This window comes from Perissodus microlepis, chromosome 3, assembly GCF_051167445.1.
Source record: "Perissodus microlepis isolate ML-2025 ecotype Zambia chromosome 3, ASM5116744v1, whole genome shotgun sequence".
In the NCBI taxonomy this organism is placed as follows: Eukaryota; Metazoa; Chordata; class Actinopteri; order Cichliformes; family Cichlidae; genus Perissodus; species Perissodus microlepis.
The window spans coordinates 5,974,647-5,987,904 of record NC_140463.1 but is presented as its reverse complement, the minus strand read 5'-3'; positions in this window follow the sequence as shown (position 1 = coordinate 5,987,904).

Here is a 13,258-nt window from a genome sequence, read left to right as displayed (position 1 = left end):
ATGCAGGGAAGAATTTTTCAGTCATTTTTCCAGGAGATTCACCTGGAAACAGACGAGAAGGCCGAGCTACTAACAGAGCAGGATGCAAGGAAATGGAGTAAGAAACAGGGAGCTTGATCATGATCACGAAGGTGAAAAGAATCAGAGGCACGAGCTGGTGACTGGAATAAGAAATGGTTGTTAGGATTGAACCAGGAAAATTCGCCCCAAAGGGGGAGCATCAAGGGAAAGATGGTCCACCTTATTACTTATTAGTACTACATGGGTAAGATTAAAGCTTTAATAATCGAAGCAACTCAACATGACTGCTCTTGTAAACTGGCACCATATAAATGTATTTAATTCATTTACTGGTTTGATAGTTTCTAGAGCCTCAGTTATAGACATGTGGGGGCCATACCATTTCTTTACGCTGAAGATAGTTCTTAATGACTTTGGCTTTGGGTTTTGGGTTGTTGTCCTGCTGCTGAATAAATTTGGTGCCAATAAACAATCATTTATATATTTATATTCTTTCTTTACAACAATTTTTTTAAAACCTGCCTAAAATGTTTAATAATAATAATAATAATAATGGATTGGATTTATATAGCGCTTTTCAAGGCACCCAAAGCGCTTTACAATGCCACTATTCCAAAACTTCCATACCCAAAACTTCCCTCGTTAGCGAGTTGGTTGATCTGTTATGTCTTGTGTTCTTCATGAGGAATAAGTCTCTAAACTAGCGGGGTATGTGGAAACACCGACCCAACATTGCCCTTCGCACAGGGCTTTTGGGCAGCAGCTTAGAATGTGCTCCAAGGTTCCTTCTTTCTGGCAGAGAAGGCAACCTGGTGTCTCCACCTTCCCCCATGTGAAGAGGTTAGATGGACTTGGTAGCACGTTGTATACGACCTGGATCAAGAATTGTGTCTGACAGGGTTCAGCTTTCCACAGCTCACTTCATGTGACCTTGTGCCCTATAGCTTGCTCCTATCTTGACCAAGCACCCTTCTGCCGCAATTGCAACATTTGACTTGTTCGCTTCTCCTCAACTCCTGCTCACACCTCCTCAAGGATCAGCAACCGCTGCTCTTTCCTCTGTGCCTTGTCATAGTTAGGTGTTCTACTGCTACCTAAGCCTGCTCTTCCCTGAGCCACTGTGACCACCAGCAGCTTTTGCTCTAGCCTTTGACACTGCGATGTCTACAGTCTACAGATGTCTACAGCCTCAGCAACTCTCCTCTTCCGCCCAGTCCTGACCTCGATTCCAGCCAGAGCAACCCTGAGGGGTCACTGGACTCCCGATATTGTAGCAGCTCCCTGAATCGACTCACCATGAACTCCTCACTTAGGCTGCTGAAGGAGAGCTTCAGCTTGATGTTATGACCATACAGAGTGATGCTGGTCAGGCTTCGTGGCAGTCCCAACCACCTGCGCAGAATCCTGCTGATCCTCATCCCAAAGCATTCCACTGTTCAGATAGGGAGTTCATAGACTAAGAGGGGCCACAGAATCCAAGGGAGCTTGTTTTGCTACGGTGGGGGATTAGTTGGCAGCGGGACAGCGCCCTACCTCCCACGGCGAGACCATAGTGCTGGTGTGACACAGAAAAGCGGCGGACAGAGTTAGGAGCTCTGCCCATTCAGGGTAAACTTTAAAACCGTTTCTTTTAGTGATACAGTTTTATTACCGTTCTATTCCCTTGGCTGCTCCACTGCCCCGTCCGTTTTTTGGAGGATTTGCCTCCTGGTGAACCACCTTACATAACGCCAATTCAGTGCTTGTTCTACCAGCTTGTGGGGTATAGATCAATAGGGATTTTTCAGGTCGAGCCAAAGTACTGCCAGGTCCCCTTTGTTCTCCCTGGCTTCTCCATAATATGCTGTGTGAGTCTGTATGCTCCAGACACCCTGATACCGCCAAGATCCCTCCTTTCTGGACTGAATTATTGATATTGGAGTTCTTCAGAAGGTAGTCTGTCAGTGGCCTAGCGACGATGCTAAAGAAGATCTTCCCTTCAACACTCAACAGCAGGATGGTTCGGAACTGTTCGATGTCTTGGGATCCTTTGGGATCCTCACACCCTCTGCTTGTCTCCACTAGTTTGCTACCTTGCCCACAGAATTTTTCAGATTCTGGTAAGTAGCCTTGGACAGTTCTTATAAACTTTTTAATGTACTCCATATACTACACCACTGTTTTGATTTTGTTATTTTTCGATACCTGCTTGGTTAACATTTATATTCAAACCAATAACTATCATACTAACTATCTTGCAGTACAGTTATTACAACAAAAAAGGAAGTAAAATAAAAAACAAATTAAACAGGACACTATGCTCTGATACACTCATCCAGACCCTTCAGTCTCTAAGCTGGTGAACAGGATACATTTCACTGTACGCTAAATGAATACAGTAGTGATATGTCATGAGCAAAAGCCGATGCTTTATAGTGAATCAGAAGAGTCGACTCCCATCGAGTGAGAGCCGGTTCCTCACTTTTTTTTAACAAGGTTTGTTGTGTTGCCACAGTATTTACCTGTTTAATCAAATTGGATATTGATATTTTCATATGGGAATTGATACTGCTGGTAATGGCAGTATCAATATTTCAGGATCGCTCTGCACATCACTACCCCTCAGTCAATGAGTGAGACGTTAGACAGCGGTGAGGAAGAGTATCACAAAAACACATAAATATGACTGATACCCGTAAATGAAGCAGCATCTGGCTGCAGTTTAAAGAAGAAGCAGATACTCACTAAAAGGATAAACCGAATCGGCCCATCCAAGCGGAGGCATTTGATTTTCATCAATGTCAACCTCCCGATCTCGGCTTCTCTTGGCACTCCCCTTCATATTAGCTCCAGTTATCTCTAGCCTAAATTTTGTTTTCATTTTCAAAGTTGTCTTGTTTTTCTCGTAAAAGAGAAATAAACTCTGTATATAGTTCACTGTCATTCGTGTTAAGTCTGCTTCTCGGTCCTGTATCTGTGAGAACATCGTTTCATGACACTCAGTGTGTTTATAGGCTATGTTAAGATATTAATATTACTGACCTGAGAGCAGCAGGATGAGCAGTAAACAGGTTTCTTCCATTCTTTGCTTCTGTATAAGAAATATAGTGATCATGATTATTATTGTACCATCATTATTATCAAAGATGTTTATCATGTAAAGTTTCTAATCTCCAGTCTAATAAGTTGATTAGTATATAGTTTATATGCATATCCAAAATAATTATATCCAATACTTTCTGAATATTTCAAATCTATTGTGTCTTTAAATAATGGTTTAAATCATCATTTATAAGTTTTAGAATAATGTTTAGAATATAAACATGTACAAGAATATAAGTTTAGAGTTAATGATGCATAACTTACCTGACAGTTTATCTTTTCATCTGCTAACTGAAGCCGACTTTGTTTGTCTCTGTCTTTGCTTCTTTTCATATATTTTACTGTCAAATGAGGAAACCAGAAGGGAGTGACTTCTCTGTAGAAACACACCTTTATCTAAACTATTATTGTATGTTCTGAGCTTTGATCAAAGGCATAACCAGTTTACTGATTATCACCTTAGCTTCTCTAATTGGAGATCTTACAAAAAAAAACTGCTAAACATGAAAATGTTTCACTTTAATGCTCCAAACTGAATGCTGTATATGTAAATGTTTGATAACTTCAAGTTGGCCAATCTGTAATTTTCAAAAATGTAAAAAGTGAACTTGCATATATGTCTGTGAAGGTTCTCAGTCATCCAGGTCATCGTACTTGAAGACGTTTCACCTCTCATCCGAGAAGCTTCTTCAGTTTAGTTCACAGATTTAAACACCCTGGGAGTATCCCCCCAAGGGGACCTGAACTGGAAAAGGACAAAATCATTGACTGCCTTACATATCACCGCCTTTACCCAGGGGATGCCATACCCTGCATTTACGGACTTCCTAAGATCCACAAAGAAGGTGTCCCACTCAGACCAATTGTCAGTAGCATAAACTCAGCTACTTACAACATTTCAAAACACCTTCCTACCATCCTAGCACCACTCATGGGGAACACCCCACATCACATCAAGAACTCCACCGACTTCACCGACAAGGTCCAGAAACTTACCCTAGACCCAGATGAAACCATGGTGTCCTTTGATGTAGTCTCTCTCTTCACCTGCATACCCACCACGGAGGCAGTGGAGACTGTCAGAAAACGACTACAAGAAGACAGCTCCTTGGAAGACAGAACCAACTTTACCGCTGATCAGATTTGCACACCGTTAGACCTCTGCCTCACCACTACATATTGCAAACACAACGAGGGCTTCTACAGACAAAAACATGTCTGCGCCATGGGCTCCACCGTGTCACCTATTGTAGCCAACCTTTACATGGAGGAAGTGGAAAGAAAGGCTCTGGGATGCGGGGCCTCCCTGCTACTGCAGATAAGGAGGTGGTCCTCTTGCCTCCACCCCAGAGAGAAGGGTTACATCTCCTGGGTCTAGGTGCAGCTTGCGCCTCTGGGGGCGGGGGTACCTGGACCTGGGATATAGAGTATGTTTGGGGAGTGCGACTGTCTGTGCAGTGTCTATTTGTGTCTGTCTACACGTTGGGTGAGTGCCGAGTATTTGGTTGTGTATATGGGGGTGGGAATGCACGTTTGTGTCCGCGTGCGCCTGTTCGTCTGTGTCTATATGTCAGGTTGGGTCTTAGACTCAACCTCTCTGGGAACATCTCAGGCCCTCCAAAGTACGGAGGCCTATCTCCCCTCACCACACTCCCTGCCGGTGGCTGATGCCTTCAGACGTTGGTGTGTTGGTGGTCCTTGTCGTCTGGGGCTGGGCGCTCATGTATGTACCGGCTCACTCTTGGTGGCCGATTGGCGGGGCCTGGCGCCTGTGGCCCAGCTGGGCTCCTTCCGGGGGGTGGGGTGCCCTCAGGCCTCTGGGCCTGAAGCTCGGTCCTCTCTGGCACAGCTGGCTGCCGGCAGAGCCCGCGGGCACGCCACTGCAACCCCCTCTGGCCTCTGCTCCGTAGCTGCGGGGTGACCTCTCGTTTGGGGCTCTACTCAGCTCTTCCCAGGAGGGTGGCACGGTTCCCCCCCTTTTGGTGGTCCTCCTCGGGTCCTTGTACTCTGGGGCCTCTGGATATCTGGGGCCTGGATCTCCTCCATACCTGCTTCATACCCTGGTGGACGGGGCTATGGCTCCCCACACTCCCTAGCAGATCGTTACATGGAGAAACCTTTGGAATACAAGCATGCTGATCCACACAGGTATGCACACAGGTGTACACACGGGTGTTCACAGACGCGGACTACACCTTTCTTGGCTGCTGCCTCAAAGCACATTGTGCGCTGTCTATCTTGCGTGCTGCACAATATCGTTTAATATTTAGTATCTACTGTTATCTACTGCTAGCTAGTTTATTGTGATGGTGCTGTATTTATTATGTTGCTCTTTTTTTTGTTTGCTTTCTCTTCTGTTTTTTTTTCTCCATACAGGTGATCCAGGTGTTTTGTTTGTTTTTCTTTCTTTCTTCCCCCCCTTCTCACTGTCTCTTCTCCCCTCTGGTTTTCTTTCTCTCCCTCTCTTTCTTTCATTCTTTCTCCCTGTCCTATCCCCCAGTCATGTCTGTCCCATTTGTAGCAACCGAAAATAAAATAAATTCATAATTATAATGAAGGTCAATCAAATGGACCAATATGGCAAGGCCATGATGATCCACTTGGTAAAATAAATCCGCTTGGCATCTTTCTTGGCCTTAAGACAACAATTCTGATGGCTAAAGATCCAAACGGGACACAAAAAAAAAAAAAAAAGAAAAAAGAAAAGGAAAGAAAGGCTCTTGGCTCTTTCAAAGGAAGAGTACCCAGCCACTGGTACAGATATGTAGACGACACCTGGGTCAAAATCAAAACACAAGAAGTGAAATCCTTCACTGCTCACATTAACGCTGTGGATAAGAACATCAAGTTCACCAGGGAAGACACAAAGGACGATTGTTTGCCTTTCTCAACATCAAAGTTTACCGGTAGCCCACACACACAGACCAGTACCTCCTCTTTGACTCCCATCACCCTTTGGAACACAAACTTGGAGTAATCAGGACCCTACACCACCGGGCAGAACATGTTCCCTCTAAGCCTGAAAGGAAAAAGAAGGAACACACACATGTAAAGGAAGCACTTAAAACATGCGGTTATCCTAATTGGGCATTTATAAAGTCAGCAAAGATGCACAGAAAAGAAGATGAGACACCAACTAGGGAGGATAAGAAGGACAGACACAACAACATTGTCATCCCCTATGTAGCCGGTGTATCAGAAAAACTCAGGAGAGTTTTCTCCAAGCACGACATCCCAGTGCATTTCAGACCCAGCAACACACTCAGACAAAAACTGGTTCACCTGAAAGACAAAACTCCTAAACACAAACTTAACAATGTAGTGTATGCTGTACAGTGTAGCGAGGAATGCCCAGACCTCTACATTGGAGAGACCAAACAGCCATTTCACAAGCGCATGGCACAACATAGAAGAGCCACCTCCACAGGACAAGACTCAGCAGTCCATCTGCATCTAAAGGTCAAAGGTCACTCAGACGGTGGACAGATGGTTTGAAAAGAGGAGTGAAAGAAGCCATTTACGTCCACTGTGAGCGACCATCTTTGAACAGATTCAGTTGTTTACAACACCAACTGTCTGCCATCTATAATCCAGTTTGAGATCCCTTCCCAGACGCCTTAACGCCCACTCACATCCTGGGCCGTCTGACCTCAGGAAATCACATGATAGAATGGGGCCAGGTTTCACAATGAGCTCACCCGAAACCCTGGCTGATTGTGACCCACACCCCTTTTCACATCTCGGCTCATGTGATTAGGTAGAGGATCATCAAGGGGTCCTTTGTCCCTCTTTGGGAGGAAACTCCCACTGGGTTTAAATCTGGGACTCTCCGCCATTTGACCTTAGAACTGAAGAAGCTTCTCGGATGAGAGGTGAAACGTCTTCAAGCAACGTAAAGAAGTCCAGACGCTTTTTTCCCCAAGCTCCTTAGACAACTTACATATAAAATCTGTGAAGCAACAGGTTTTGTGAGTCTATACAGTCATCAAACCTTTTCGCAGTGGCACCAAAGTGTTAAACTTTTATTTGCGATGTTTTTATAATATATTGACCAACAAGACGTTTTATAATGCTCATGTTTCACAGATTTCATTGACAATAAAACAGTCATGGGACCATGGCTATGCTTCTTTAAAACCAGGTATTCTGTAAATGACGTGCATCGATGCTTAAAGAAACACACGCAAGGTTCCGCAAAGATGATTCTACATCACCAACATGCAAACGATTAGGAAAATCAAGCTGTTAAATGGGGAAAAAAAGCAAATAAGCTCAGACGTGGTTCTAGGAACAGACATAGTTGTTAGTAGAAACAAGTGGGGAGGGATTATGGAGTCTGTGTTTGTCATTTGTATCCATGATTCAGAGAACTGTAAAGTTTGTGATTGAATCTCAGGGATGGGAATGCTTAAGCCTCTAAACCTGTCGCTGGCTTTAGACAGGAGTCATCCAACTGTTTTTAAACATCTCTAAAGCCTGAGAAAAAATCCAATGGTTCCTGAAAGCAGCAACTCTATGCTCTAGAGAAAGCTGACATTTTACTTGACATTTGGGCTGTTTTAACCATGTTATTTGTTGTTTTGTTATTGCTGCTGTTTTCTGTGTTTTATCTTACAATTTGGATGTGGTGCCTTGCCTGAGATTACCGTAATGATCCTAATAATATACTTAAATAGAAAATGAAAGAGAGCATGGCTACTTTCACCGGTAAACACAGTTCCTAAATCCCAACGGACAAGCCAGGCTATGAGAAATTTAAAAGTTTTTTGTTTTTTCAAAGCTAAAGTAAAATTAATAAAACTACAGTGTTTAATGTTGAGCAAACCAATGTGGAAAATGACTTTAATAGATGTGTACACTGTTTCTATCACTGAAAACCCGCAAGAAAGAACAGAGTTGGACGTTGGTCAGATTTTCTGTGGATTATCATTAATAACTATCCTATAATACATGTAGAGTTACATGTGTGCCCAAAAAACCACTATCAATACATAAATGCATTTAACAAGAACTTAGCCCCATTCAGATGAAATATATGAGCAAAAGAATATGATATATATCTTGAAAAACTCAATCATTTGTTATATTAAACTCATCTTGTTTTCATAGAGCAGGTCATCAGGCTTTATCTCTCGAGACCAGCTGCTCTGGATCATCACCCTCTTGCATCCTCATCCAATTTCAGTCAGTGGAGTCTTGTTTTTTCTTGAAGTTTCATCTACCAGCAAAAAAGAAAAAACGGTTGTAACATAGCCAAAATAATTTCAGTATTCCAAAATGTTGATTCTGTTCATCTGGACGTAGTGTTTTCAGTGGGAGAAACGTTTCGTCACTCAATCAAGTGACTTCTTCAATCTCAGCTGACTGCAGGTTTCCCCAATCTTATAAACAGTACACTTGCACAATGACTGAAACAGTCACGGCTGCTGCGGCAAACCCTGTGGAGACGAGAGAAGAAAGTCAACTCAACTAAAACCCCCACACAAACTTGAACTGAAAACAAGAGACAAGAAATCAGGATATGGATTTGTATAGCGCTTTACTAGTCCCTAAGGACCCCAAAGCGCTTTACACATTCAGTCATCCACCCACACATTGGTGATGTGTGTGGCAAGCTACATTGTAGCCACAGCACAAACTACACAGCCACACTGGCACCACCGGGCCCTCTGACCACCACCAGTAGGCAACGGGTGAAGTGTCTCGCCCAAGGACACAACGACCGAGACTGTCCAAGCCGGGGCTCGAACCGGCAACCTTCCGATTACAAGGCGAACTCCCAACTCTTGAGCCACAATCGCCCCTAGGATACCTGGAAGTGTCAGGAGACAGAGAGCAGGGAAACATGGGGCATGAAGAACAGACGGACCAACAGCGTGCACAGGGGAACACACACTAGCTGCATCACAATTCAGGGTCTGCAGCCTTGAAGGCCGCAGCCTTCTCGGCCTACGTGGGCGGCTTCCTTGTGAAGTGGGACGGTCCAGCCTTCAAATTTGCATCACCAGCTGCACATGCCCTTACCACTTCTCCCGATCAGTGAAATGGATGCGGAAAACATACTCACCGCTCTCGTCTGTCTTCTACTTGAAGAGCTACAACGAATCCGTTGTCACAGACGACTAACACATAACCACGTTCAGGTACAGTGAAAACTACATGTATCCATTTTTCCCCCTTGATATGTGAAGTGTGTGTATTTCAAAAAAACTGTTTACTAGCTTAAAACTCAGATTTTTACCACTGTAGACCTGATTTTCATAAAGGAGCATTTGCCCCATCATCCTTTAAAGTGAACGAGTACATCTTAGTACATTTCCCTCAAGTACAATCATCAAAATAATGTTTTGACACGTTAAGTCATTTCTGAAAACAGCAACATCCATAAAAATGCCAAGAATAAAACAAATTCTGTTATTTTCCATATTTTCCTTCACCAGACCAGACCACTGCAGAATTAACCTGAGTGTCTCAGTCCTGGACAGGTTTTATAACAACGAGGACACTAGGCCTGATTTTTGCCTGAGCAGGGAGTGTCATAAAGTGCTGCTGAATCTACTTACATGGTTAGGGTTCCACAGTTGAGGTCCTTGTTTTCATTTTCTGGCTGGCAAGTGGAGCTGTCACGGTTCTGGGTCATTTTAACCCAGCTTTTTCAGTTTCTTATATTTTTATATATATCTGTATTATGATTAATGTTCTGGTTCTATTTTGATTATTATTCTAGATTTAGTTCAGTGTCAAGTCTGCATCTTTGTAAAATGTCTCTTGTTTCCTGTTTTACTTTGAAGGTTCATTTCTGATGTCAGTGTGTTCAGTTTTGCTTTCCCCCCGTCTCGTTAGCCCTAATCTCTCCCAGCTGTGTCTCCTTCCTGTTTCCCATTACCTGATTACTCCGCTGTGTATAAAAGCCCTGTGGTCTCTGTCACGTTGTTAATGTCTGTTAAGTCAAATTTGTGACTGACATGACATTGACCAGTCAGATGAAAGGAAGAAAAATAGGGTCAAAATTCGTACTTGTAACTTGAAACTTGAGTGCAGAGTTTCACACGTATGTTTTGGATAAGTCCACACACAAATCTTTTTTACGCACACACAAATTCTTTTTACACATACAAATCCTGATTTACAAGTACAAAATATTTATGACCACAATTTGAGCCCATAGTTTTCTGAACCTCGCAGAAGATTTGTTGACAAACAGCAGTCAGCCTCTCCTCTATCAACTCTCAGAGACTCAGCTGAACACATGGCTGCTTCAGCTGCGCGAAATCGATAAAAGCGACAGCGACGCTGTGTTATTGGTGTTTGATCGACAGGAACATGATCTATACTTTACTTTGTGTCTCTGAGCTCAGCCCGCTTAATAAGACGGCAGTAAGGTCTCGGCACACGCCGCTCCTCTCCCGCCCTCACTGCTCTGCTGTGGTTTGCAATGCGCGGTCACGTGACGCTATGCATTGGTTCATGTCTTACGGAGTCTGGCAATGGACATGTCCCTCACGGGCCTTGGTGATACTCAGAACAGCTTCGGATAAAAACACTCGGACATATAAACATAAATGTTTCATCAACCAGAGGTTAAACTTCCTCTTCACTTTTTTACAACTGGTTCATCTTTATATAAAGTAGCTCCAGTGTGTTAAGCAGGGATGTCATCACGTTCATTCACAGGGAACAGAACTGGTTCCTTTTTAAAGCTGAAATCTGGGGTTAGGTTATTTCGTCATTCTAAATTGCCAATAGGTGTGAATGTGAGTGTGAACTTGAGTGTGCATGGCTGTTTGTGTCTGTGTGTTAATCCTGTGACAGACTGGCAACCTGTCCAGGGTGTAACTCTCTCACCCCATGGTAGCTGGGATAGGCTCCAGCCCCCCCGCAACCCTGAAAACGATAAGCGGAAGATAATGGATGGATGAATCCAAACTCATTTCTTCAGCACGCTTTGCTGGCTTCATGTTCATCTTTGAAAAACTGAGCAGTGTCACCAGCAAGCTGACTCCATTTCAACTGTTTCACAAACACATGCATGTCTGCTCCGCTGAACTTCATCAGGTAACAAACTGATGAGCAGTCAGGCTGCAGCCTCTATTTCTACGAACAGGTAGAAAAATCACCATGGCAACCACTCTTTGTGCTTGTTTTCATCTTCGCTTTGTGTTCATACATAAATACTAACAGAAAGATCACGTGTGTCCTCATTAGTAGAGGGATGTATGTTGGTGTGTGGGGCTGTAACCTGTAGGTTTATATTGTTACCTGGTAGTTATGAGACAGTTTCAGATCATTTTACACAGTAACATGAAAGTAACTTAACAAGTAGTAGTATAAGGAAAGTATTTCTCCTGGGTTTAATCAAGTACACTGCATGCTCTGGGACAGCCCTCATGTCTGAGCAGGGACACAGGGATTGGACCTCTTACTACCACTGGTAAAAAGTTATATATAAACACAATTCTACTATAAAGCATAAGTGCAACATTTGTGAATATTCTCACGACTAACTTAAATACCTCTGATTTTAAGATAAACCTCAAACTTCCACAGAGAGGAAAAAAAGACAAGCAACTGTAACAAGCTTTACTTTTGTGGATCTGTGGCAATGTCACCTGATTTCTCACTCAGTGTAAAAACCCACAAAGGACTCATTCATTTATTAATAGAGAAATAAGCTCAAATTACTTACAACAAAGATTAAGTTCAAACTTCACTCCTTTTAAAGTGATGATTCAAATTTATATCAAATAAGATTTGGGACTGCTATGGCCTTATTAATGGCTGTTACAGTTATCAGACAGTATAAGTTAAAGCAGCAGATAAAGCCTCTGCAGTGACGTCCACAGAAGGACAGTGTCTAAAGTGTTGAAAAACACCCTGCAAAACAAAACAAGAGACTAGAGCCTATCAGGAAAACTAGTGAGTGGACCTCTGATTAAAGACTTTCTACCAAACTACAACTGCAGCTGAACAAATGAGCTGTTGGTGGAACTTTACACTCTGAAATATTGAAAGATTTAAAGGATGAGACAGTTCAGCACAGCATGTTATTAACTTCACACATGAAGTGGGTAAAAGATGGACGACGCGACAGCTCCCCAAAAATAAGCCAAAACGTCTCTATCGCCCCCTGGTGTCTGGCTGCAGTATAGGTCATAAACCCCGCCTCCTCCATGTTAGCGGATGGGACTGGGGTCACACTAAAATAAATTTATTCTCCTCAGATAATTTTTTTCCAAAGATTCTTTCTTTTGTTATCAATAGTTCTCATCACGCTGATTTATGTCCAAGGGGTCTCCTCTCCCATAAGTTTGATTCTAATTCCTACCGCGGTGATGTTAAATTGGAGTGTAACGTCATCATAACAGCTTTGACTGACAGCTGCAGTCACAGAGAAACTTGCGTATCTCTGTCCGGGAATAGCAGATATAGCGTAGGCTCTGAGAGGAGGGCCAGCGTTTACGCTACGAAAACACGACCGAGTGTTTTAACCTGACAGCCTGAGGTGTTCTTCAGTAAACTGGACTAAACGACAGAAGGACCCGAGGCCCTGCTGCACTGTTTCGGTAGGTTAAATGTGTTTGTAAGCTACTCCGTAACTACCGTCCTTAGCTAGGTCTCAGGAACAAGCTAGCTAAGATGAGCACTTGGCTGTCAGGGTTCGTTTAGCTAACCCATGCAGGTGAATGAATTTACCCTGACTAAAGAAATCAAGAGAAACGCCCCGGGCTACTCAGTCACTAATTACCGTTACTGTACTTTTATTACAAGTATTATACTGTAAAACAGGCTGCATCCTGCTTCAGCTCCTGTGCAGAGCTGAATATTAAATATGTGCAAACAACATGTTTTCAGTCTCTTGCCACATCTGTAAAGACAATAACATTTTTTTAAAAGCTTGTACTTCAGTAACTCCTCATTAATCAGGAACTATGGATTAAAGTACTGTAGTGTACTGTAATACTGAAAAAAAAATGTAAGAGAAGAACTTCAGATCCTGAGTGTGTGAGGACAGAAGAATCAGCTTTATTTCAATTTTGAGGGATAAAATTTATATTTGAGTTTGATGGTTCTGTTGTCTTTGTGATTACAGGAGCTGCCCTCAGATTCAGACCTCAGCACCACCCAGTGACAGCAGACAGATCACCCAACATGTTCA